The sequence below is a fragment of the Pinus tabuliformis genome, chromosome 6 (genome assembly GCF_031772625.1).
Source record: "Pinus tabuliformis cultivar Carrire ecotype Pingquan chromosome 6, CPIR1, whole genome shotgun sequence".
NCBI classification, from domain to species: Eukaryota; Viridiplantae; Streptophyta; class Pinopsida; order Pinales; family Pinaceae; genus Pinus; species Pinus tabuliformis.
This window is the reverse complement of record NC_142292.1, coordinates 677,587,869-677,613,199: the sequence shown is the minus strand read 5'-3', so window position 1 is coordinate 677,613,199 and position 25,331 is coordinate 677,587,869. Positions and strand designations below refer to the sequence as shown.

General features: G+C 37.8%; 1 pseudogene; it reads left to right on the top strand.

The window, feature by feature from the left end:
- Positions 1–12,266: 12,266 nt before the first annotated feature.
- LOC149260455 (protein disulfide-isomerase pseudogene) lies at positions 12,267–21,769 on the top strand (annotated as a pseudogene).
- Positions 21,770–25,331: the final 3,562 nt, after the last annotated feature.

The window sequence follows — 25,331 nt, the reverse complement described above, 5'->3', positions numbered from 1 at the left end:
TGTTATGTATAGGATGGTACACATAGTGTTGTGCGAATGTTGCATATGCAGTGTTGGATATAGATGTTGCTATGTACATGATGGATATTTGGTGTTGTGTGCATATGGTGTTGTTCACATGTTGGGTATGCAGTCTTATGTACAGATGACGTTATTTACATGTTGGATATGCAGTGCTATGTACAGGTGGTGTTGTGTGCATGTTGTACATGTGGCGCTATGTACATGTGGTGTTGTGTGCATGATTGTACAAGTGGTGTAGTGTGCATGTGGTGCTTTGTACATGTTGTACAAGTGGTGTTGTGTGCATGTGGTGCTTTGTACATGTTGTACAAGTTGTGTTGTGTGCAAGTGGTGATGTATACATGTTGTGCATGTGGCATTGTGTATATATCGTGTGTGTGGTACTATGTATATGTGGTATTGTGTACATGTTGTACAGTGGTGTAGTGTACATGTGGCGTTGTGTACATGTTATGTAAGTGGTGTCGTGTACATGTGATGTTGTGCAGACATTGTGCAGGTGGGTGCAATGTACAGGTGGTACTGTGTACATGCTGTACATATGGCATCTGTGTACATGTGGTATTATGTACATGTCGTACATGATGTGTTGTGGGCATACGACAATATGTGTATGTGCACATGGTTTAGGAGAAGGCACTGGGTGTTTGTCATGTGTGGAAACCGATCCAAGGTGCGTACAGAATAAGGATAAAGTTGGAAGCTAAGGATTAGTTAAAGGATAAGTATCAGTATTTTACTTCAGTTTTATTATGCATGTGATTTATGATTATGGTCTATGATGATTATATGTGATCTATGATTCCAGTTTATGATGGTTGCATGTGATTTATGATGTTGATATATGCTGATTATGTTTTGAGATAACTAGATGTGATATGTTTATACATGATGTTTTGATCAAACAATTAGTTTGACTTGTTGTGATAGGAAGCGAACAAAATTGCAAGTGAACCTTATTGATGAATTACCAATGAGGTGTGATTTGAGGTTATTTCAATTTATTTGAATCTAATAGAAATTATGAGCTTGGAATAGGAATGCATGAACATGCCCAGTTGGGTGGTTGAAATCTACTACAAGAATGGGCAACAACAATAAAGAAATTGGAACATGCAGTAGTATGATGATAGAGTACTTCAGGAGCAGGGCCATTGTGGCACACTAGTACCCAATAGTGTCCACTAATTTCCATGAGCATGCTATGATCGGCATGATGGTTTTGAGGCAAGTATATGCATTGGATGTTTTATATTCTGATGCGAGGAAGCCTTGCCAAGGGATGGATCGCCCGGGATATGGGATTCCAGGGAACTTGGAAAGTGAGTGATTGCACAGAAGGGGGTGACCAAATTTCCCAAGGGATTGTGTAGCAAAGAAGGGAAGGTCATAGATATATTTTTTTGGTCATTATCATTGCTAGATGGAATCACATGACATTGGGAGTGTGCCCTAGAACAATGAGTCAATAATTTTTCACTGAGGGAACAAGTCGCGCAAGATTGTAGTGCTAGACATTGGATGCAGCTTTGACTATGACAGTGGATTCTAGACTTCCTGGGGAGGAGGTGAATCCTGGTACTACTTTGAGGGTGGATGTGTGATCCTCTGGATTTCCTTGTTGATTGATAAGAGCATCGTATCCTTTATTTACGTGTTTAGAAAATTTACATATGTGTATATGTGATTATTATAAATACTGTAATGAGCTATGTTATAAAGCTCTAGCATGCGGTATGGTTGTTATCTGGTCATGTTGTCCTGATGTTTTTCTTTTCAGCAGGTCATTCATTGTAAATACTGTAACGAGCTAAGTTATAAAGCTCCATGGGTAGTATGTTTCTTTTTCAACGCTTTTGTTGAGGTCTTGGTGTGGTTTAACACTAAGGATGGTGTTCCCCAAGGGGGGGGGGGGGGGTTCTGTAACAACCCTGCTGAAAATTTCATGTAATAAAGGTTAATAAAGGAAAAATAAGACCACGGTTAAGGGACACTTATTCCAAGATGAATGTTGGGAAAAGATATCCTAGTGGGTATCACTAGATGTGTGTTTTTGGCTAAGGAAATTGGCAAAGGCAAAGGAATTAAAAGGAAAAAAATGCATCTTTGGCACATTTATTTATGAAAATAAAGGAAATTAGGAGAAAGGGAAGGTAAAAGGTCATAGGTTTCATGTGAGGAGGAAATTGAAGGAAAATAATGGAAAATGAAGAAATTAGAGGCCTCATTAATGAAAAGGATTCTGAGGATCAATTGGAAAGCTTAGTCAGGGTAACCTTTTGTTAGTTCAAGTTTGGAAATCTCTCATTATTCTCTCTCTCTCTCTCTCTCTCTCTCTCTCGCTCTTGGTGACTTAGAGTTTTCTTAGAGCACTCTAGTTTGGAGAAAAGGATAGGGAAAGCAAGGAAAGGAAAGGAAAAGAAAGCAAGGATCAAGGAAAGGAAAGCAGGACTCAAGTAACTTCAACAGGAATACTTGCAGGTAGCCTTTTGCATGTGTGATTCCTTAGTTGGTTTGGACATGCATGCCTCTGCATGTTGGTGTATGGTTCTCTTGCAATCAATGGCATGGTTTTTTCGAGCTATGACAGTGGATTTCAACCTAGCCTAGCCTTTTTCCAGATGACATGGTATGTTGGGATGTTATTTCAGTTTTTGAGCTTTGGAATTGCTAGATGGATTTCGGAATCCGGGGAGGAGGTGGTCTCAAGGTTCATTCCCAAAGGCCTAAGAATCCCTTGACCAGTTTGGAGGGATATGCGGTAAAGCCTAAGGAAGAAGTCTCGTTTTAGGGCCTAGTGATCTGGGTTTGGATTACATTAAAGCCTCAAAGACAAGGATACAGAAAATTCCTCAAGAATAGTGATGGATTTCGTATGGCATTCCAAGTTCTATTCAATTGTGGTCATAGTTTGATGAGGGTGGAGGTGGTTTAACCTTTGGATTCCCTTGGTTGTTCTATGAGATCCCACATTCATTCTTGGAATATGGCATGGGGGTGACTGGTTGCAAGAGAGATTTGGTTTAGCCATGTCTATGGTTGAGTGGTCTAAGGAAGTCCCGAACCTGGTCAGATTTGCCTATGATTAATAAAAGCTAATTTTTTTTGCTTTTGCACTGATTTATATGTGGATTTAATGGTTGTTATATCTCTAATATTTATATGGTTTTATGTTGGTTATAAGCATGGTTAAATGATGAGGATTGGGCTCTGCGGCTCTCGGAGGTTTTGATCCCACATGATCTAAAATTGCAGTGAACCGCAGCAAGGAAACCTACCATCGAAGACTCTCTCGGCAACCCCATCAAACCCTGGATCAAATTGCCTTGCAGGGATTTAGATGGAAACATCGTGGGGAAGATGAGGGTGCAGGCACCCAAGAACTGTCCTGAAAGGAGAACACAAAACATCATTGGCGATTTCTCCAAGGTGATCGCTGATGCTGAAAACATGCAAGCAGAGGAAGAGAGACTCCCAGGACGAGATCAAAGTATTTTTGCTACTGGCAGAACAGATCTCGAGCCACAGGCAGTGCTAGAGGCTGGATCTGGAATCAGATCTACGTTTTTTCACATGAATTTCTCTTCTCTCTAGTCTGACACGACTTGGATCAATAAGGAATGGTCGTTCCACAGCCTAGTTCATCTGATCAAGGTAGAAATCTGCTGCATCGGGCCTCTGACTATCAGGATTCTGTTCCCAGCGGGATCCAAAGGGGCAGCCGGAAAACACGACATCTCCCCAATGCTGGCACTCTGGAAGAAAGGACTCTGGTGTCGTGACCAGGTCTGTGGAGCCAGACTTGATGCAGATCTGATTGAGACAAATTTGACAAATAGGGCAGATTTGGAATTAAATGACCGCTTCCAAATATTTGTTAGAATGCCCAAGGGGAACTCAACACTGATATGGGTTTCAGCTACAGACAGTATAAGAGATATGAAATACAACATTGCAAATCAGATCGGCTACTCGGCTGGCGAGAAACACCTATTAACAGGAGGCAGATCTCTTCAGGACTTCCGATCCATAAAGGATTACAATATAAAGCCAGGATCTACAATCATCCTCAATCTGAGACTACTAGGAGGCGCAACATCTGGCAAAGCAACAGTAGGAGGCAGCGGATCTAAATCAACCCACATCTCAGATCCACTCCAGCAGCATAGAGGTGACGGAACTTCTTACAAGAAGATTTTACAAGGAGGGAAAGTTTCTCCAACAGATCCGAAACAGGCTAGATCAAAACAGAGCCCATACATAGTGGAGCAGTTGCAGCACACTCTAGAACTGACAATTGAAACAACAGAAGCAGAGAAGGTATGTAATAGCTATGAAAAGCAAGCTATCATCTGTCGTTTTAATGGTTTTTGGCCCAAACCATTTGATCTGTTTCATTGGATTCTCACAAAATGGTCTCTAGATTGTGAGATCCACCTCTGCTCAAAAGGGTTTTTTATAGTCAAATTTCAATCCCCAGAAGTCAGAGATCTTGTGATCCAAGAAGGACCTTGGTTCTGGGGATCTTCGGGTCTTTTCATCACTCCATGGTTCCCAGATTTTGATGCAAACACTTTCGTTGTATCTAAGATGCCAATATGGGTTCGTCTTCACAACCTCCCCATCCATTTTTGGGATCAAAAGGTGTTGGAAAGCATAGGCAACGCCATAGGCAAATATATCAAAATGGATACACAGAGAATAGAGGAAAGAATTTTTACTTTTGCACGCATATGCGTGGAAGTAGATCTCAGTAAAGGATTACCGGGAAGCATAAAACTGAAACATAAAGACCGCAACTGGATGCAGTCTTTAGACTATGAAAATACAGCTTTCAGATGCAGAATATGTCGGCAAACTGGACATCTCCAAAATGCTTGTCCGGAATATAAAAAGAACAGCCGCAGAAAGAAGAGAACTGGTAGTCAACAAAAAGGATGGAAATTCAGCCATTCAGATTCGGAAGAGGAGGAAGAGGATGAAGAGGAAGACCCTGGTCCAAACGAAAGTATCCCAGCAGAAACACAAAAGACTTCTATACAAGAGACCAAGGAATCACAATCTGGGAAAAATCCAAATTCAATGGAAATTAGTGGAACTAAAAGGCAACATTCATCAGATACTTCAGATTCAGACAAAGAAAATCCTAGACCCGGTGAAGAAAATTCACTCCAAATTGTTCCCATAACCCCAGCACAAGGAGAATGGCGAAAGGTGGAGAAGAAAAAGGGGAGAAAGTCTTGATCCTCCAAGTTTGGCTCCTCTGTTCTCGATTTGGTTGTTTGAAATTTTGCTTCTATTTCTTGCCCCTTTTTTTCTCTCAATGTTGACAGGCACTAGCCCGAAATCTTCCTCATACGAGGAGGCCGTGCATTTGCTCAGTAACTTTCTCTACTTGTTTTTGGTGGGACTAAATATTCATCTAGCGAGCTCTATGATTCACACATTATAGAGAAAAATGAATGCTTTAGCATATACTATGTAACTTTTTATCCTGGTAATAAAAAGTTTGATTTTTTATTTGGAAGAAAAAAACATGGTTGAATGATTGGTTTATGTCATGGTTATTTCATATATTTACTTGTAACTATTAAATGGATGGAGGCAAGACCTAATTGATGATGTAGTAATTTAATGGAGAAGGAGGTGATCCTTCTGGTTATGTTTCATAAGTTATTTTAGTCATTTATGCTCTGTCTTGTATCCTAGACCTGTAGGTTGCATTGATGCCAAGTGTTTGACATAATGTCAGTCTCGGTTGGGGATGATCAAGCCTCATCCCGAGGTTGATTTTGAGTGATCAACATTGTTATCATGTTTTTAATGAATTTTGGAAGTTACAACAAGTTCTGGTTAGATCCCAGGATTCTAGGCTAGAAAAGTGGCTTAATTCCCAAGCTTGCTGGCACACAACTAGCAATTTTAGTCCACAGTTGCTGGTAGGCAGGCCTGTGAGAGAGAATTTGGTTTTTTGGTCATTATCTTACCCATAGCATGGGAGTGACTATGGCCTAAGGGCTGTAGAATAGAAGTGGGACCCAAGGACATGCTGACTGAGTGGCTAACTTGTCTCCTGAGGGTTCTATTCATGATGTTGGATGACCGTATGTGATGTTCTGTTGATTCCAGTTCCTTAAGGTGACATAGGAGGTCGAATATGATCATATTAGCATCTCTCCTCATGTTTACCTCGGTTGGCATGGTTACTTTGGGTAGACCTAGGAAGGGGTGTTACAGAGTGTTATCAGAGCTTGGTTTTGCTCTCCTTGGGTGAAGGTGATTGGTCATGCATGTATGTCAGTTGCATGTGTGTCTCTTACACTTGCATTCCATGTGCTTGTTGCAATGTATAAAGTTTATCATGGTTGTATTAAGGTTGTCATGAGGAACTTGATTTTATTTTGTGGAATGTATCATCAAGAGTATATGACTGGTTACATCATTATATGCATCTTGATTACATACTTGTATGTTAAGTTTCCTTCTTGGTTGTTTGATTACATTTATCAGTCACGTAGGTTGGTTACAAGAATTGATCGCTTATGCTCGAATACATGTGTTCATACATATGTGTAGTTGATTAGGCATTGTTGATCCATGTTGATAGTTGCATGTGGCAATGTGTACAATGGAGTAGTGGTTTTGACCTCTTTAAGACCCAAAAAAATGATGTAAATAAGGAAAAAATTGAGGCAGATCTAGGGCCTAAGCTTGCCTATAAGTTTGTCAATGTTTGACTCAATAAATCAACTCTCAAATTTGTTTTAGTACTCTATTTTATTTATGGTTTTAGTTCCATTTGAGGAATCCACCAATAATACATTTTGAATCAAGGTGTTTCATCCAAATAATAATATTTATTCATCTTTTTTGGAGTTTTGAATTGAAATTTCATACCTTGCTTCCTTTCTATTTGTTTTATAATAAACCAATATGCTTGTGGAATTTTACTTACTTTTTCATCTATTTATGTGCAAAAACAGATGGAGTTGTTTTATAAAATTTCTACCAGTGAAGAGAATTCTATCATTGGCATTGTTAAGTTTCGAGAAGGTTTTACATTTTCTAAAATCTGAGATGAAATTGTGGATGATGAAATCATTGGACACCCTTTTGATTTTATCCAGGATGGATTAAATTTAAATCCAAAGCAAGAGAAAAAATGGAAATTTTATACAACACTTTTAGGCATCAAGAGAAAACTAGGCACATTTGATGTGGAAACATAGGGTTCAAATGTAGTGGAAACAATAACAATCTTTGAAAACATTGAAGTGAATGTGGGGGGACCTATGCATAAACAACCAAGAGTTGAAAATATGTCTTTGTCAATGGAACAAGCCATAGTTGTTGATCTTAGTGTATTGGCATCTTGGGAAAAAAAAGTGGAAAGTTTAATGGAAGAGTTTGTCAATGATAAAATTACTCTCAAAGTATATTCAGGAAAGGGAGAATCTAAAATAAAGATGCAATGTGAAATTTGTGGATTTGATTATGGAATAAGTGATGTATCCTTGGTAGCGTGAACAACATGTGACTTCAAAAACCATCATATGAAAATAGGGGTCCATCAACAACGCCTTTCAATGCCAAGTGGTAGTGAAATTCCTTCATGTAACAAAGAACAATAGACACAGATGGTTGGAGATCAATTTCATATTGATCAAGCAATCAAATTTATAGACGATTTCAACAAGACAAAAGAGCCTAATTTGTTCAAGGTGGTGGAAGAAACGCTTTCAAACTATAAGGACATGAAAAAATTGAGATTGGAATGTACACGATGTAATAAATGGTTTTTTTAGTGCCAACAAGTGGTAATATTGTGAGTTCTCTAAATGAACACGTGAAATTAAAGAAGCACACTACTACTATTATAAATGAGGCTTCACATGATGAGATTGGGCTAAGGAGTGGCACGATTGGGAGACCCAAGAAGCCTACCAATGATAAGTCCCAAGAAAGTTTGACTAGGTTCTTGGTCCCATCATCACCATCAATATTACATATGGGTTCTACAAGTGCAAATTCTTCTACTTCAGGTGTGTTAATTAACAACTTAAACTAAACTTGAATATGAATTTGTATATTATTTTATTTATCTTACTCAAAATTCATATGTTTTTTATCGTGTTTCCATCTTAATGTATCTCAATTATCTCCTTTGTTACTGCAATGTTGGGGTTTTTGATATCCTTATACTAATAGAGATGGGGAGAGATTGGAAACAAAGGTCCTAATGGATGATCAAAGGGGTGGAAAATTATGGGCCATAGAGAAGCATACCAAGATCATGCTATGTTATGAGGGTATTGAATGTTGTATTGATGGTACATATAGGCATATTCATTACAAGAGGGATTCTGAAATAGGGATCCCATTTGATTCATTAACATACAGATTTTGTAAGTTGGTTCTAGAATGTGATGACTTTAGGATGTGATTATATCATGAATCAATATGCACCAAATTATAAAAGAAGTCAACGAGATACAAGAAAAGGTAGAAGACTAGACTATTTGACTCAAAATGCACTGAAGAATATTGCAAGGGTTACAAATTCTAACCATAGATCAACAATGTGAGCTTTTTGGTGGGAGAGGGAAATACTACACTCTCTATTAGAATGAGATCCCTAAAGGAAAATTTGTTCAAATCGATAGAAAGGAAGAATATCTTTAGGTTTTGCAAGGATGTGTGTGAGGCACACAAGTAAGGAAAACTACAAGGTAAAGATGTAGTTTGGGAATTTGTCAAGGATATCTTTCATAATTCGATGCATGAAAAATCAAGGAGAAGGTATAGTGCATCCACAAAATCCCTTTATGAGATGATCAAGTTATGGGGAGGTCCTAGATTACATAGCTTTATTAGCTTGAATCTAGATGGTCCTTCAATATCTACGACTTTAAGGCAACTTAGAAAGTCATTAGCATATATCCCAGGGGAGCACGAGCACATTTTTTAGGCAGTCAGAAAATTTTATGTTTCTTATAAATCCAAGCATGGTATAGATGGACCAATTCTTGTATTTCTTGTTGAAGATGAAACAATTGTGAAAAAACATGTTAGGTGGGTAGAAAAAAGTGATAAACTGGTGGGAGTTTGTGGTATGAAAGAATAACATCAATGCCAATCACATTTCTTAGTGAGATTTGGTGAGGAAGCTACTGATCCAAGATCTTTTGCTTCTAGATGTATTAAAGAATTACATGGATAAATTGCAGCTTAACCATAGAAATTTAATGTGCACATGAGAGAAGAGGAGAAACACATAAGAGCATGAAAGAAGACAAGAGACTTGATAATGGAGTTCATCCAATTTGGACTACGTCTCTGGTACTTGCTCAATCAATGGAGAGACCTTCATTCATTAAGTGGCATGAGAAAGAAGCAGTACAATCAATATTTACAAAAAGGAGTATTATACCTCCAATCTGGAAAATCGTCGAACAATGGAGAGCTTTGTTGCATAAACTGGCATCACCATTGAGTTCCTATTGCCGAGAGGTGAAAAATCGATATAAAACTTGCCCTTTTGATACTGGACCAAAACTGACCCCTGGAAAATGTGCTCAGGCAAGGTTCCACCCCCTGTCACAAGCCTGCTCACGGTTCTGCCACCTGCAAGTCATTCGCCTCGAAATACATGCATGCCCCCTCCCCCCGATGCACTATGCAAAAAGGTTGATATACATTTTGGTGGGTGGATTATCTAATGAGGTTGTTGGGCGCATTAGTTAAAGATAAAAATGGTTGAGGATGGGTCGGGGGATCAAAACCCACTCCTCCCATTTTTAACACATAATAGTTTGTTGTTTTAACTGTTGGGTGGCGGGTCTGCTGTTTTGGTGCCCCACGCCCCCTTTCTGCCAGTGGTTACGTAGATAAGTGAGGTGGAGGGGCGGCAGGGTTGACAGCCTGCACCCCCCACCATATATTTAATATGGTTCTGTTTGGTGGACTCCAGGGGTGGCGGGGTCATGGCCACCCACCCCAATTCAACTTTGGTTTTTGGTTATGGGTTCTGGGGGCAATGAGTTCATGACCGCCCGCCCCATATTTATATATATATATTTTTAAATAAATAACCACCCCTATTTAAAAATTTTCCAGAACCTTAGGCATATTAGACAAATTAACAGACCCACAATTTTGCTCAGAAAACTGGTTGGATTCCAGTGATGAATTCTTGCCAAATTGTGCCCTCCTTAAGCCTGCCACATGGTTAAGTCAACCCCCAACTTTGAATGATTCTATCTTCTTCATATGGACTCAGATTGGAGTGTTGTTCGCACCGTTGGAATCAGGGCGATGAGAACTTCGATCTAATGTCAAGTTAATTGATTTTCTGCCACTTTGAATTTTGAGCCATCTTCTTGCCACTGGTGTCTGGAGATCCACCTAGATCAATCCTCCCCATTGTGGAGCTTTTGGACTGCCAAAAGCTTTATCAGTCAATTGGAAAGTGAGGGAATTATTCCCTCACTCTTTCTTTTATTAGCCATTTTGCCTTGCTAGGGTGCATCCCTTTGAAACCAACTCGAAGGTATTCCACATCTCCCCATCGTAAAGTCATGGTTCTTCTGTCAAGGATGATATCTTCAGGCAACTCATCGAGATATTCTGGTGCAAAATCATCAACTTTAGGAACTGATCCCACCTCCTCGATGTCCATAATCAATGGTGGCTCATAAAGCTTTAAGTTTTCCACATTCACTATGGAGTACATTTGCATATATGACGGCAAATCGAGACGAAAGGAATTGTCTCCAATCTTCTCCATTATGGTGAACGGACCATAATGGATTGGTCACAAATTCTTCCCTTCTCCCTTCATTCTGTCCTTGCTGATATGAAACCACACTTTGTCACCCACTTGAAATTGATGGTCGACTCGGTGTTTGTCATGTTGAGCCTTGTATTGAGCTTGAATTTTCTCCAACTGCTCCTATACTGCTTGGTGAATCAACTGGATCCGCTAAATGAACTGTTGTGATTTGTCCCTGTCATCACGTCCACTAGAGTCATCTTCCCTTCCAAAACCATATCAAAAGGATCTTTGGGCAGGTAGCCAAAAACATGTCTCAAATGGTGAATGATGCGTAGATGAGTGCACTGCTCAATTGTAGGAATGTTGCACCTATGGAATATGTTCATCCCACAACTTAGGATGTTTTGCACAATAGCCTCACAAAAAGTGTACCATGGTGTGGTTGACAACCTCTGTCTATCCGTCGATTTGTGGATGAAATTTCATGCTTCTTTTCAACTTGGTTTCCATCATCATCCACACACTGGTCCAAAAATCTCTGAGAAAGCGAGAGTCTTGATCTAACATAATCGATGTGGGCAACCCAAAATGGATCCAAACATGCTAAAAGATAAGATAAGCAGTATGCTCTGCAGTGATTTGCTTTTTACAAGGCATTAAAATACACATCTCAACGACGACATACAAATAGTCGTGACCTTTTATAGACAAAGGAAAACCTCCTACAAAATCCATCGACACGCTTTCCCATAGATGACTCAGAATAGGGAGTGGTGTGTAGAGCCCGAGTTTTCTATTAGAGGGTTTTGAAACAGAACACATCACACATCCCTTTACATAGCAAGTCACAATGTTCTTCATATGAGACCAAAAAAAAAATCTTTGTACATGACACAAATTTTTTTCAACACCAAAATGACCAAACATAAGGGAGGTGTGGGCCTCCCGGATTACGTGTACCCTTTCCCCTGTGGGTATGGATAATTTGCCAAGGTGATACAATAGTTTCCCCTGTGGGTATGCATAATTTGCCAAGGTGATACAATAGTTTCCCCTGCAAGTGATAGTTTTCCACCTCTGAACCATGGGTTAGTTTTGTATAAATCTCCTTAAAGTCATCATCATTAGCATATTGTTTAGCATAACTTTCAAAAGATAACGAAGCATTATGCAAAATAACAGAACCGGAAATAAGAGAACGAGATAGCATATTGGCCACTTTGTTGCTAGTGCCCTTCTTATACTTTATTACAAGATGAAACTGCTAAAGAAAACCCATCCACCTGAAATTACAAGCTTGTTGCAACTTGGTTTGTGACTGAAGATACTACAAGGACTGATGATCCGTATGGATGATGGTCTCCTTGCCGATCAGGTAGTGTTTCCACCTTTTCACACTCTGGACCAAAGCATATATCTCCTTGTCATAAGTGGGATAGTTTATCACAGCATGAGAGAATTTCTCTAAATGGTAACATATCAGCTTATTTTGCTGCATCAGTGCGGCTCCCATGGCATATCTGTTGGCGTCTATCTTGATCTCGAATGGCTATTGGAGATCTGGTAAGTCCAAGACCAATGTGGTGCTGATATTTTCTTTCAATGTTTTGAAGGACTTCTGTTGGTTTCCTCCCCATTGAAATACTTGCCTTACACTTGTCAATGTGTGTAGAGGTGCTGCAATAATGGAGAAATTGGCAATAATTCTCCCCCAATACTGTACTGCACCCAAAAAGTTGCGAACCTCAGTTACACTAGTAGGATTAGGCCAATTTACAATTGCTTCAACTTTAGAAGGATCAATTTTTAACTGACCATGACCAACAATATGACCTAGGTAAACCAAAGAGGTTTTCCTAAACTCACACTTTGACAATTTTACATAGATTTTTTCTTTTTTCAATACATCAAGCACTTTCTTTACATGGCATACATGTTCATTCCAATTTTTACTAAAGATAAGAATATCATCTAGATATACAAGAACAAATTCATCAATGAAAGGCCTAAAGATATCATTCATGACCCTCATGAAAGTGGTTGGAGCATTGCAAAGTCCGAATGGCATCACCATCCATTCGAACAACCCATATTTGGTCTTGAAGGTAGTTTCCAACACATCTTGCTCTGCAATTCAGGCCTAGTGATAACCACTACACAAATCCAATTTGGTGAAATAGATAGCATTCTTTAATTGATCTAGTAAATCATCAATTCGTGGAAGAGGGTAACGATTTTTCACTGTGATTTTATTTAGTGCTCAGTAATCCACACACATCCTCCATGTGCCATATTTCTTTGACACTAAGACAATTGGTGAATAGCACAGAGAAGTGCTTGGTCTGATGACCCCTTGGTTCAATAGTTGTTGCACCCTCTTTTTGATCTCCTCCATCTCAATAGTCGACATCTTGTACATGCCAATCTTTGGTAAAGGAGCGTCATGCTACAAATGGATCTCATGTTGGATTTCCCTCTTCAGACGTAATCCCCTTGGTTCCTAAAACATCTCATCATAGTTAGAAAATAATTCATATAATTCCTTTTGATGCACATGATCACAACCATGGAAAGCATCCGATAATTCTGCATCTTTCCCACTTACAACCATAAGCATGAAACCCTTACTGGAATTCACCAACCCCTTCATTTGTCCTGCACTTACAAGGCTAGCATTGATTTTATCTTGATGAGCCCTTACGATATATTCTACCCCATATTTTGTGATTTGGTATTTGCTTTCATGATGGAAGAAGATTGCATTTCTATCATACAAATATGCACTCCCTAACACCATGCCATAGATATCCAATGGTATCACATCAAGTTCTACCTCATCCACTAACTTAGAAGCGATCACAAATTTAACCTTGCACTGCTTAGTTACATTCAATTTTTCTTTATCATGTATCCATCCAAGCGGGTAAGGTTTTGGATGTGGTTTGGTTTCTAAGCCTAGATTCTTTACCAAAGACTCTGCAATTAAATTTTCTTGGGATCTGGTATCAAATAGCTTTTCCACTTTTGTATGATTTATGACAACTATAATATGAAATAACTCAATTCTCTTTCGTTCATTAGGAAGAGACTCATCTATTGAACTAGTGCCTTCATGTGATTCAGAATTAACATGAGGTGTAAGAGTACCTTTTGTTCCTACTGTCGTGATCAATGCTTCATCTCCAGAATTGGATCCAAGGTCTTGCTGCACAGTTGCCACTATCTTTTGCTTGCCTTTTCCTCCATACTTCTTTGGTCTCTTTTTTGGGTACAATTTCCAACAATGATCATCATCATGACCTTCCTTTTTGCAGTGAGTGAAATAAGGCCTTTCTCCTTCATCTTTCTTGGTTGATGTCGTCCTCTTCTCCTTTCCCTTTCCTTTCACTTCGGGTTTGCCATTTGGAGGTTTGAAAGGTAGTTTCTTGAAATGATCATCTCTTTCATTTTTTCCCATGTTCTCAAGATGAATGGCCTTTACACTGGCCGAGTCAATAGTAGTTGGTTCAAACAATAATAATGAATGTCTAATGTAACTATTTAATGATCCAATATACTTAGTTACTACTTCAGGTGAGTCAAGTGCAATGCCCAAATTAAGTGCTTGTTTTCTAAACTCATCGGTAAAGTTTTGAACATCCTGACCTCTACCTTACCTAAAGTATTGCTAATCCATTAAGGCTTTTTTCTTATAACCCAAGGGATAAAATTGTTCCTTTAATACAAAAATGAAACTAGGCCATGAGGAAAGAAGATTACCCACACTCTTACTGCTTCACAATTTTCTCTCCCACATTCTCTCCCACCAGACGAGAGCGATGCCACTCAGCTGAAGAGAGTCCATCTGAATCTTTTCCTTATCCTCTTCGATTTGCTGAATCCTACAGTAGATTTCAATTTGCCTAATCTAGTTATTAATCTTTTCTGCATTACTTTCACCGTTATACATGGGAAGATCAAATTTGACATATAATTTAAAGAAAGGTTCTTAGATGCATCCCTTGAATTTCTATGATGATGGTGATGAGAGGAAGAAGCACTTTCACTCATGGAAGGAGAAGAACGGGGTTCTTCTCCACCATTCCTGTGCACTGAACCTTGTTCTTCTCGATTTCTCTCTTCTTCTTTCTCCAGCCTTGAAAGCAATTGATCGACTTTTTCTGCCATTGTATAGAAGGTTTTGCAGTAGTTGCGCTCCTCTTCATAACAAGCCTCTTCATCTGCCATGTTTCTCCTTCGATGTGCACGCCCCGCTTCAGGATCGAAAAACTTTAGTTTCCCTTCGCCTCTTTGGAGCCTGTTTCTTGTTAGCATACAAACATGCAATTCACATCTACAAAGACCTGCTATGATACCACTTGATCCAAGATCTTTTGCTTCTAGATGTATTAAAGAATTACATGGATAAATTGCAGCTTAACCATAGAAATTTAATGTGCACATGAGAGAAGAGGAGAAACACATAAAAGCATGAAAGAATATAAGGGACTTGATAACAGAGTTTGTCCAATTTGGACTACGTCTCTGGGCCCTGCTCAATCAATGGGGAGGCCTTCATTCTTTAAGTGGCATGAGAAAGAAGAAGTACAATCAATATTTACAAAAAGGAGTCTTATACCTCCAATCTAGAAAATGGCAAAAAAATAGAGAGCTATATTGCAGAAACTAGCATCACCGTTGAGTTCCTTTCGCCGAGAGGTGCAAAATCGATATAAAACTTGCCCAATTCTGACATTGGACCAAAACTGACCCCCTGGAAAATGTGCTCAAGCAAGGTTCCGCCCCCTATCACAAACCTGCTCATGGTTCCGCCACCTGCAAGTCATCTGCCTCGAAATATGTGTGCACCCCCTCCCCCCAGCACACTATGAAAAAAGGTTGATATACATTTTGGTGGGTGGATTACCCAATGAGGTTGTTGGGCGCATTGGTTAAAGATAAAAATGGTTGAGGAGGGGTCGGGGGATCAAAACCCACCCCTCCCATTTTTAACACATAATAGTTTTTGTTTTAACCGTTGGGTGGCGGGTTCACTTTTTTGGTGGCCCACACCCCCTTTTCCGCTGGTGGTTACGTAGATAGGTGAGGTGGAGGGGTGGTGAGGTTGACAGCCCGTGCCCCCCACCATATATTTAATATGGTTCCGTTTGGTGGACTCCAAGGGTGGCGGGGTCATGGCTACCCACCCCAATTCAACTTTGGCTTTTGTTTATGGGTTCTGGGGCGGCGGGGTCATGGCTTCTTGCCCCGTATTTTTAATATATATATATATATATATATATAATATATCTATATATATATATATATATATATATATATATATATATATATATATATATATATATATATATATATATATATATATACCCACAATTTCCAAAACCTTAGAATATTAGACAAATTAACAGAAAATTTCTGGCCAGATTCCGGTGCCAAATTCTTACCAAATTGCACCCTCCTTAAGCCTGCCACATGTAAGTCAACCCACAACTTTGAATTCTTCTATCTTCTTCATACAGACTCATATTGGAATGTCATTCGCACCAGTAGAATCAAGGTGAGGAGCACTTCGATCTGATGTCAAGTTAAACGACTTTCTGCCACTTTGAATTTTGAGCCTTTTCCATGCCACTGGTGTCTGGAGATCCACCGAGATCAGTTGTAGGCTACGAGATTATAATAGATTCTTTTAAGAATAATGCTATTGGCCATTATGCACGTGTTATTATTGCAAACCCTTTACATGAAAGTCTTCCTCATTTGATTGTGGTTGTTCATCCAAAATGCAATAGGTTCAATGAAAATTTGGTTTATCAACAATGGGAAAAGGTAGAATCTATGTGGAAGAAACACGTGGAAAATAATTTGGGACCTATTATTGGGAATTCCTCATATGGGGATAGTAGAACAAGACGACTTATGTTGAAGGATTATTCTTCAACATCAGGTCTTCGATATCAAATTCCATGGGAAGGGTGGAGGCTAATTGGGTTGTAAAATGGTTGCGATGTAATAGGATTGCGTGACCAAGATTACATCCACAACGACAAAAATCTAGTGAATCCTTTGTTTAGAAGTCGAGGAGAATTGGTTTTAGGAAATGAGTACATAAATTTTGGTCATGTCAGAATTGTCAGAATTGGTGAAGATATATAGAGGATGAATTGACAAAATTGTGGTTCCGCACAACGCATTGCCTCAAGGCATGTTCAAAGGTTTTTGAAAGAGTTGAGAAGTACACCAAGTGGAAAGTTAGAGAGGACACTAGCTGCCAAGACTTATCTAATGATTTTTGTTGGCTACATCGACATCTTTATGTCTCATAGTTTGAGCCTTTGGGAAAGGGTGTGAAATGATTCACAAGTTCATCATTTCTTCACATTATCGTTATGTTGGGTACAAAAATAATCTCATAATAATGTCAACATAAATTTCATTAGAAGAGAGGCATATCAAGATGTGAAAATTTCTTTCCATTTTGAAGTTTTGTTGATGAAATTTTTTCGAGATCATTACTCTAACTTTCCATGTGTTTTGCACCTGACTGGGTCAAATTTATGTCAGAACTTCTTTTTTAAAGTTTGTGGGGTGGTTGGAGTGGAGAGGACCTATAATTTCACTGAATTGCTTCATGTTTTTGGAACCCTTAATACAACTGCTAAACAAGAATCAAATCCCCAAGGGATTCATTTTAATAAATACCATAAGAACCAAGAAAGCATTTGGAATAGATTGCACCAAGAAACAATACAAAACATTAACATATTGTCACAATATGATTCAATATCCATGGATGCTAAAATTGTAGAAGCCCTTAAGATTGGATTGAAGGATGCACAAGACATTTTATCGACTCTTGGAATGAAACGAGAAAGTTACACTCAATCTTCTTGGTCGGTTAAACCATGGACAGAGGATCAAAATTATCCAACATTCCAAATTGTAGATGAAGTAGTTGATGATTATCCACCAAGTTGTTCCAAATCTATATTCCAATCTTAATCATCATTAGTACACATTGCAAATAATGGAAAGTGAGTGGAGACACGAGTTGGATGAAATTTTAGATTCCATTGATGAAAATGTAAGAAAAATGATAAACTAGTAGTGGATCTTGATGGTAAGGATATGTTCAAATCATGTTTGGTTAGTCAGTTGAATGGAAATCCAACATTATCCAAAGATAGGTTGACAAAAGTGAGAAATGGGGTCTACTTTAGGAGAGATGGGAATGCTCCACAAAGGGTGTTTCAATTGGATTTGGAATTGGATCAGATTGTGTGGTGTTGTTTGAAAGCAACTCAATTTACCCCCATTGAACGTGCTGCAAGAAAAGGTGTTCCTCGAAGTAAAAAACAAGGTGTTTCTTTTGGAACATGGTACATTGTAAGGGTTGAAAGAATAAGGAAGAAGGATAGCAATAAGGTGTTTGATCACCATATTGACATCGACCTTTTGGATAGATTAGAAGGCATCGAGCTTCAATTATGTTGGTATAGTAGAATTATCGAGCTTCATGCTTTTGTACAATTGAATTTGTTATAGAAATTGCAAAATTATCATACAATTCGAGGAATGATACATACTAATTAGAAGAAAGTGATTACAAGGTTTTTTTAGATTTTATGAAAAAATTGAACAATGTTGATTTTCAAAACATTCTACTTTCACTTTCCTTATGTATTTTCGTATGTTGGATCATCTATAAATAATTATTGGTTGCATTTTTTAATTTGTTTGTACAAATCTGATGTTAATTTTGTACTTTTTGGTTTTAGGTCAAGTGAATAGTTCAATGGTGAATGTTAGGGATAACTCAACATTTTTTTGCTACTTGCTTTTTAGTGTAAGTTTCTTTCACTAGCCATTCATATTTTTGTAGTTGTGCTTCACTCAAACATTAATTTGGTATTTCCTCCATAAGAACGATAGAATTACATACCTATATAACTATATTTACCCCTTACCTCAACACATATATACAATTTGGAGATAAGGGTACCCTTTGCCTTCGACTGTGGTTCCTTTGAAGTTGGTCCATTTAATCATGAAAGGCAAGAAGAGGTGGTTCCTTTTTCATGAATATGTTTTGTGGATAAGTACGTGGTTCTTCTCACTAGTGTTAACGTTTTCCTTGAATTTCTAGATTAATGGTTTGCTTGCTAGAAAGGATATCAAGGATCTAGTGGCACGAGCTTCAATCAGGATGGTTTCTGCTCACTCAAGTCAATGGATTTACACCAAAGCAACGTCTAACACATGAAGTGCACTTTATTTTGAATGTTTATGTGGTCATTGGCTTTCCTATTTTTTAAATTGGACATATAAATCAGAGTTTGTAGTTCAAATGTGTCATCAGAGTCTTTTTAGAAGTATATATATTTTGGCCATTCGCATGGGATCTACAATAGTTAAATTGCACTTGGTTATTATTGACAATTGAGTCCTCAATCATCTTTTGGGAATTTCCTTTCAGTGCTTTCACTAAACTACATTAACATTAATTACTATCTGTAAAGGCTTTTGGACATGTGATGGTAGTTTGTTTTTAAATTGTTTGCAACTTTATTGAGATATGTGCTTCTGGTAGATTGGAAGGGTGATGAAACTTTGCTTTCTTATTTTTGCCTACATTTATATATATGTGTTTGATAGGACTTACAACATGTGCATCTGATCCAATGGGTATTTTAAGGTGAATGGTATTTGATTTTTTGCAACTTTTGGATTGACAAGAATTTGATAGGGTGAATGGTATGCAAATTTTAATTGATTTTATTTTTCCAAAGAAAGAATGCATAAGTTTCTATTTCATGGTTTGGAAAAGGAAAATACATAGCAAAGTGATTATAGCATGCCATATCACCTCCAGAAAGGAAAAGAAAGCCACCTGGGGCCACTTTTCACAAAGATTGAAGATTACATTAAATAGGAGACAATACACTCAGATATATGAGCAATGGGAACTACTTCCTTGCCATTTTTCTATGTATTATTGTACAACTGGCCCACACACTTTCTATGATCTCTCTCTAGATTTCCCCTTGAGCAATTTATACTTGTAAGGAAATGAAAAATCCATACATGACACTGAGAATCAAATATAACTGCAAAAAGTTTGTAAAGCACTTCAATGAAGTGGTAATCTAAACTTTGAGAAGGTGACCATAAAGAATTACCAGGAAGCCACTAACTAACAAACAGAATGGAGCATAGACCATTCAGTAGACTTTCCTTTAAACAATCGGATAAAGCTCTGCTCCAATTTTTTCCAACCAAGTACCTTATACTCTGAAGTGTTTTTGTAAGGATTTCACCCACATCAAGATTCTTCTCTCTTTTTTTGTTCTTCTTCTTCATCTTCATTGTTTGGTTTGGAGAATTGAACCATATAATCATTGTATTTATGTAAACAACATCCTTGTCATATAAGAGATCACCCAAGTATGTATTGGTGCATAAATAACTTTATCTTTTCACGCAATCCCTTCTTTTTAACATCATTTAAATCAAAATGTGTAAGAACACTCATAACTTTGGGAAATCCATGAACTTGAAGAATGTTCAAGAGCTCAAAGGTTTTCATTTCAAAACTGTAACATCCATCTATGAGAAGCAAGACAAAGCCAACATATTTGGTTGCATCAATCATAGAATCCATATCATTTGAATACTCCACGAGCTGTAGTCATAGTTGTTTACCTGATATAACAGTTATTGGACCATGCATGTCTGAAAGATTATGTTGGGTTTAATGATTTACAAGTGATTTTATAACTAGAGACCTTCCCAACCTTTGGAGGACCCTGCACCACAATTACATAGGGAGATGATTCTCCAGTAGAATGGTAAACTACATGCGTATGAAGTCGATGTTGATTTTTCTCTGATGCAATTGACTATAGATTATTTGCCTTCACTGAAGACTTAAAAAACAATTGCTTGGGATTATGCTTGTCACCTCATAATCCATGCTTCTTTTTGTTTTTTTTTCTCTTTTTCTTTTGAAGATAGCCAAGATTGATGAGCTCTATGGTCCTTGTAAGATTGCTATTGCTTTTATGTAATATTTGAATTTTTATGCAAAAGGAATTTTAATTCCTCGTTAATATAAATATTCTTCCAACATTGTGATGTCTTTTTATAAAACTTCTATAGTAAATATGATGTCTAAAGTTGAAAAAATTGTCTCTGGGCTCCTCTGACCATCTATATTATAGAAAACTAGATCTGAATAGAAATGGAATCACTGCAAATGCCAAGTGTATAAATCTTAATGAAAGAAAAAAAAATCCAAGATAATTCTTTCAGGGTAAAATATTTCATTTCATAGTTTAGCCATGTTTCCATTAGAGCAACAGATGAGCTAGCCTTAAAAATCATGAGTTGTCCATTGTCTTGGCTAAAGTTGATGTTAATGAAGAAACAAATAAATATTTGGCTCGTGAATATGATGTAAAGTGATTTCCAAATCTGAAGATCATTCAGAAGGGAGGGTCAAGTGTTCAAGACTATAAAGGTCCTCGTGAAGCAAAAGGTATTGTGAAGTACTTGAAAAAGTAGGTTGGTCCTGCATCTGTGGAAATCAAATCTTCAGAAGAGGCCACTAGCCTTATTGGTGACAAGAAAGTATTTATAGTTGTAGTGTTCTCAAACTTTGAGGGCGAGGAATATACCAATTTCAATACTGTTACAGAGACATTATGTTCAAATTATGATTTTGGTCATACATCTGATGCTAAAATCCTTCCTTTGAAGGATTCTGCAATAAACCTACCATTTGTTCAGTTGTTTAAGCCTTTTGATGAGTGATATTCTAACTCTCAGGATTTCAATGTTGATTCATTAGAGAAGTTTGTCAAAGAAGCTAGTATGCCCCTTGTAGCAGTTTTGACTAAGGACCCTGATAGTCATCCTCACGTAATCAAATTATTCAACAACCTAGATGCCAAGGCCTTGTTTTCTTTTTAAAATTTTACTGCAGACAGTGCAGAGGAATTCAGAGCTACATATCAAGAGTTTTCAAAATCTCAAAGAGGAAAAGGATTGAAATTTCTCCTAGTTGATCTCGAGGCTAGTAAAAGTGCTCTATAGGTGTCAAAATGCACATTATCAATATTACTTGTTTGTTTCCTTTACAGGGTTCTCTTGAAGCTCACCTGAACTAAAAGCATTCTTATTTTAGAATAAGAATGACACATTCACTATTTCACTTATTCCAATTACATAAGGTCCATTAGTAGGAATTTGTTTGAACTTTTTAGACTTGTGGGAACTTTTGCATTCTTCGTTGCATGAGTCTGTATCTTCTTTTCTAGTATGCTCATGTAGGAGAATATTGGGAACCAAGGTTATGCTTATCTCAACATGTTGGGTGTCCTTGGTTTTGTTACATTTTTTTTCAGACCATCCTCTGATGCAGTTGGTGTGTTAGATCTTCTTTTTATAATGTGAGAACAATCGTATTTGTTGCGAGTTCATAAAATTGTGGTTCATGTCATTCACTATATTTTCATAAAGGAAAGTGAGGTGCTCTTACAGCCCAGGGTAGAATATATGTGACCTTTGCATGTATCATGCTAATAAACTGTTATGAAACCAGCTCACAAAAAGATAGAAAAGATATACCAACGCCTTAGAATTCAGCCTCTTCGAGGGGGAAACCTCCTTAACATTACATAAATGAACAATTCTTGGATGATTCAAATGACAAAAGCTCCTTTCTATATCACAATATAACCTAGCCGACCTAACAATAATAATATAAAGCCACAAAAATAACAATAGAGGGATTCTATGGGGCACAGTAACAACAATATGGGGACAATAGGGGCACAAAAATATTAATAAGGGATACAACTACAATAGTAATGGGGTAATCACTAGTATTATAGGGACCTAACATGCCCCTCTCCTTCAAAAAGGTGTTGTCCTCAATGCTTGAGTAGTTTTGGATGCTTCTGTATAAAATTCTCACCCTCCCATGTGGAATCTTCAGCGAATTAGTTCTTCCACTTGATGAGATACTCCGAAATTGATCGATTTCGTAGCTATCGATTTCTTGTTTCTCTGACTGCTTCCGGTTCCAATATAATATTTCCTTCCTCATCAAGTTCTGGCAATATTGTTTGAACTGGAAGCTTGTCACCTATAACCTTCTTTAAACATGAAACATGGAAAACTGGCTGCACTCGAGAAGCTGCAGGAAGCTCCAATTTGTATGCCATAGTACCAATATTTTGCAACACCTTGTATGGACCATAATACTTTGGTGATAATTTATTATCCTTCTTAACTTGCTTGAGGGACATTTGTTTATATGGTTGTAGTCGTAGGAATACCCAATCACCTACATCAAAACTTCTTTCACTGCGATGTTGATCTGCCTATTGTTTCATTCTATTCTGTGCCAACACAAGGCTATCCTTTAATAGTTGGAGGACTTGTTGTTGATGTTCGATGTGATGTTCCACTGCTTGAACCTTAGAATTTTCTCTTAAATATGATGTGATGGATGGTGGTTGATATCCATAAAGTGCCATAAATGGGGTCATTTTTGTTGTTGTATGGAAGGAAGTGTTATACCACCATTCAGCCAGAGGCAACCATTTGACCCATTATGTCTGTTTATCAGATAGAAAGAAATGAAGATATCCTTCCAAAAATTTGTTTACTATCTCAGTTTACCCATCAGATTGAGGATGATAAAATGAGCTATGAGCTAACTGAGTACCAAGACAAGAGAAGAATTCTGTCCAAAAATTTCCAGTGAAAATGGGATCTCTGTCACTTACAATAATCTTTGGGTTTCCATGTAGCTTTTGAATTGTTTCCAGAAATGCAGTAGAAACTGTAGTGGCTTTAAATGGATGTGATAATGCACAAAAGTGTGCATACTTGGTAAGTCTGTCGACTACCACCATGATGACACTCTTTCCCTTAGAATTGGGTAAACCTGTGATAAAATCCAGTGAAACCTCCTCCCAACGTTGGCTTGGAATAGATAAATGTTGTAATAGACCTGGGGTCTTAATTGTTTCAAATTTATTTTGTTGGTAAACCAAACATTCTGCCACAAACTTTTGAATATCTGATTTAAGGCCATCCCAAAAAAATTCCTTCTTAACCCTGTGGTAAGTTTTTAAAAATCCTGAGTGCCCTCCTAAGGGAGAAGTGTGCAATTCCATAAGAATCTTTTGTTTGAGTTGGGAATTCTTACAGAGGTATAAGCGATCTTTGTACCATAACGAATCATTTTTCCAGCTAAATGTATCAGATGTACTGGAATCGTGTTGTAACTTTCAAATAAGTGCCCACACTTCTTCATCATTCTTCCATTCCTCCCTTGCTTCGTTTATCCAATCTGGTTGGATAATAGAAATGGTGCATAGCAATGCTTCCACATCCTCATCCTTTCTTGAGAGTGCATCTGCCACCACATTTTGCTTCCCTTTTTTGTAGATGATTTCAAAGTCATAACCCAACATCTTTGTGACCCACTTTTGTTGCTCTTCAGAGGATAATCTTTGTTCTAAAAAGTATTTAAGGCTATCATGATCCGTTTTTACCTTGAAGTGTCTTCCCATTAGGTAGGGTCGCCATTTCTTAAGTGCATGTAGTATTGCCAACATTTCCTTCTCATAAATAGCTTTGTGTAAAAAAATTCCCTTGATTGGACGACTTTCAAAAGCAATGGGTCTTTCATCTTGCATTAAAACAACACCAATTCCATTTACTGAAGCATCACATTCCATAATAAAGGTTTTTGTGAAGTCCGGTGTAGCTAAGACTGATGCTTGGCACATTGCCTCTTTAAGATGTTCGAAGGCCTTTGTTGCTTCTGGAGTCCATGAAAATGCATCTTTCTTCAATAATGTTGTTAGAGGTGCTGCTATTCTCCCACAATTCTTAAAAAACTTGCGATAATACCCTGTCAACCGGAGAAATCCTCGCAAATGCTTTATGAATGTGGGGATTTTCCATTCCTTAATGGCTTTAATTTTGCTAGGGTCTACCTTAACTCCTTCATGAGATACAATATGACCCAGATATTCCACCTCTTGTACTCCAAAGAAACATTTGGATCTTTTTGCATATAATTGTTTCTCCTCCAATAGTTGTAGCACCCTGTCAACTTCTTCAACATGATCATTCCAAGACTTGCTGTAGATTAGTATATCATCAAAAAATACTAACACAAATTTTACAAGGAAGGGTTTGAAAATGGAATTCATCAAACCTTGAAATGTAGAAGGTGCATTGGTAAGGCTAAAAGGCATGACCAAAAATTCATAATGACCCTCATGAGTTCTAAATGTTGTTTTTGGAATGTCTTAAGTCTTCATTCTGATTTGATGATATCCTGAACGGAGATCCAACTTGGTGAAGTAAATTGATCCATGAAATTCATCCAGTATTTCATCAATGACCGGAATGGGAAACTTATCTTTAATAATGAGCTTGTTGAGCTCCCTATAATCCGGACACATGCACCATGATCCATCCTTCTTGTGCACCAATACTACTGGAGCAG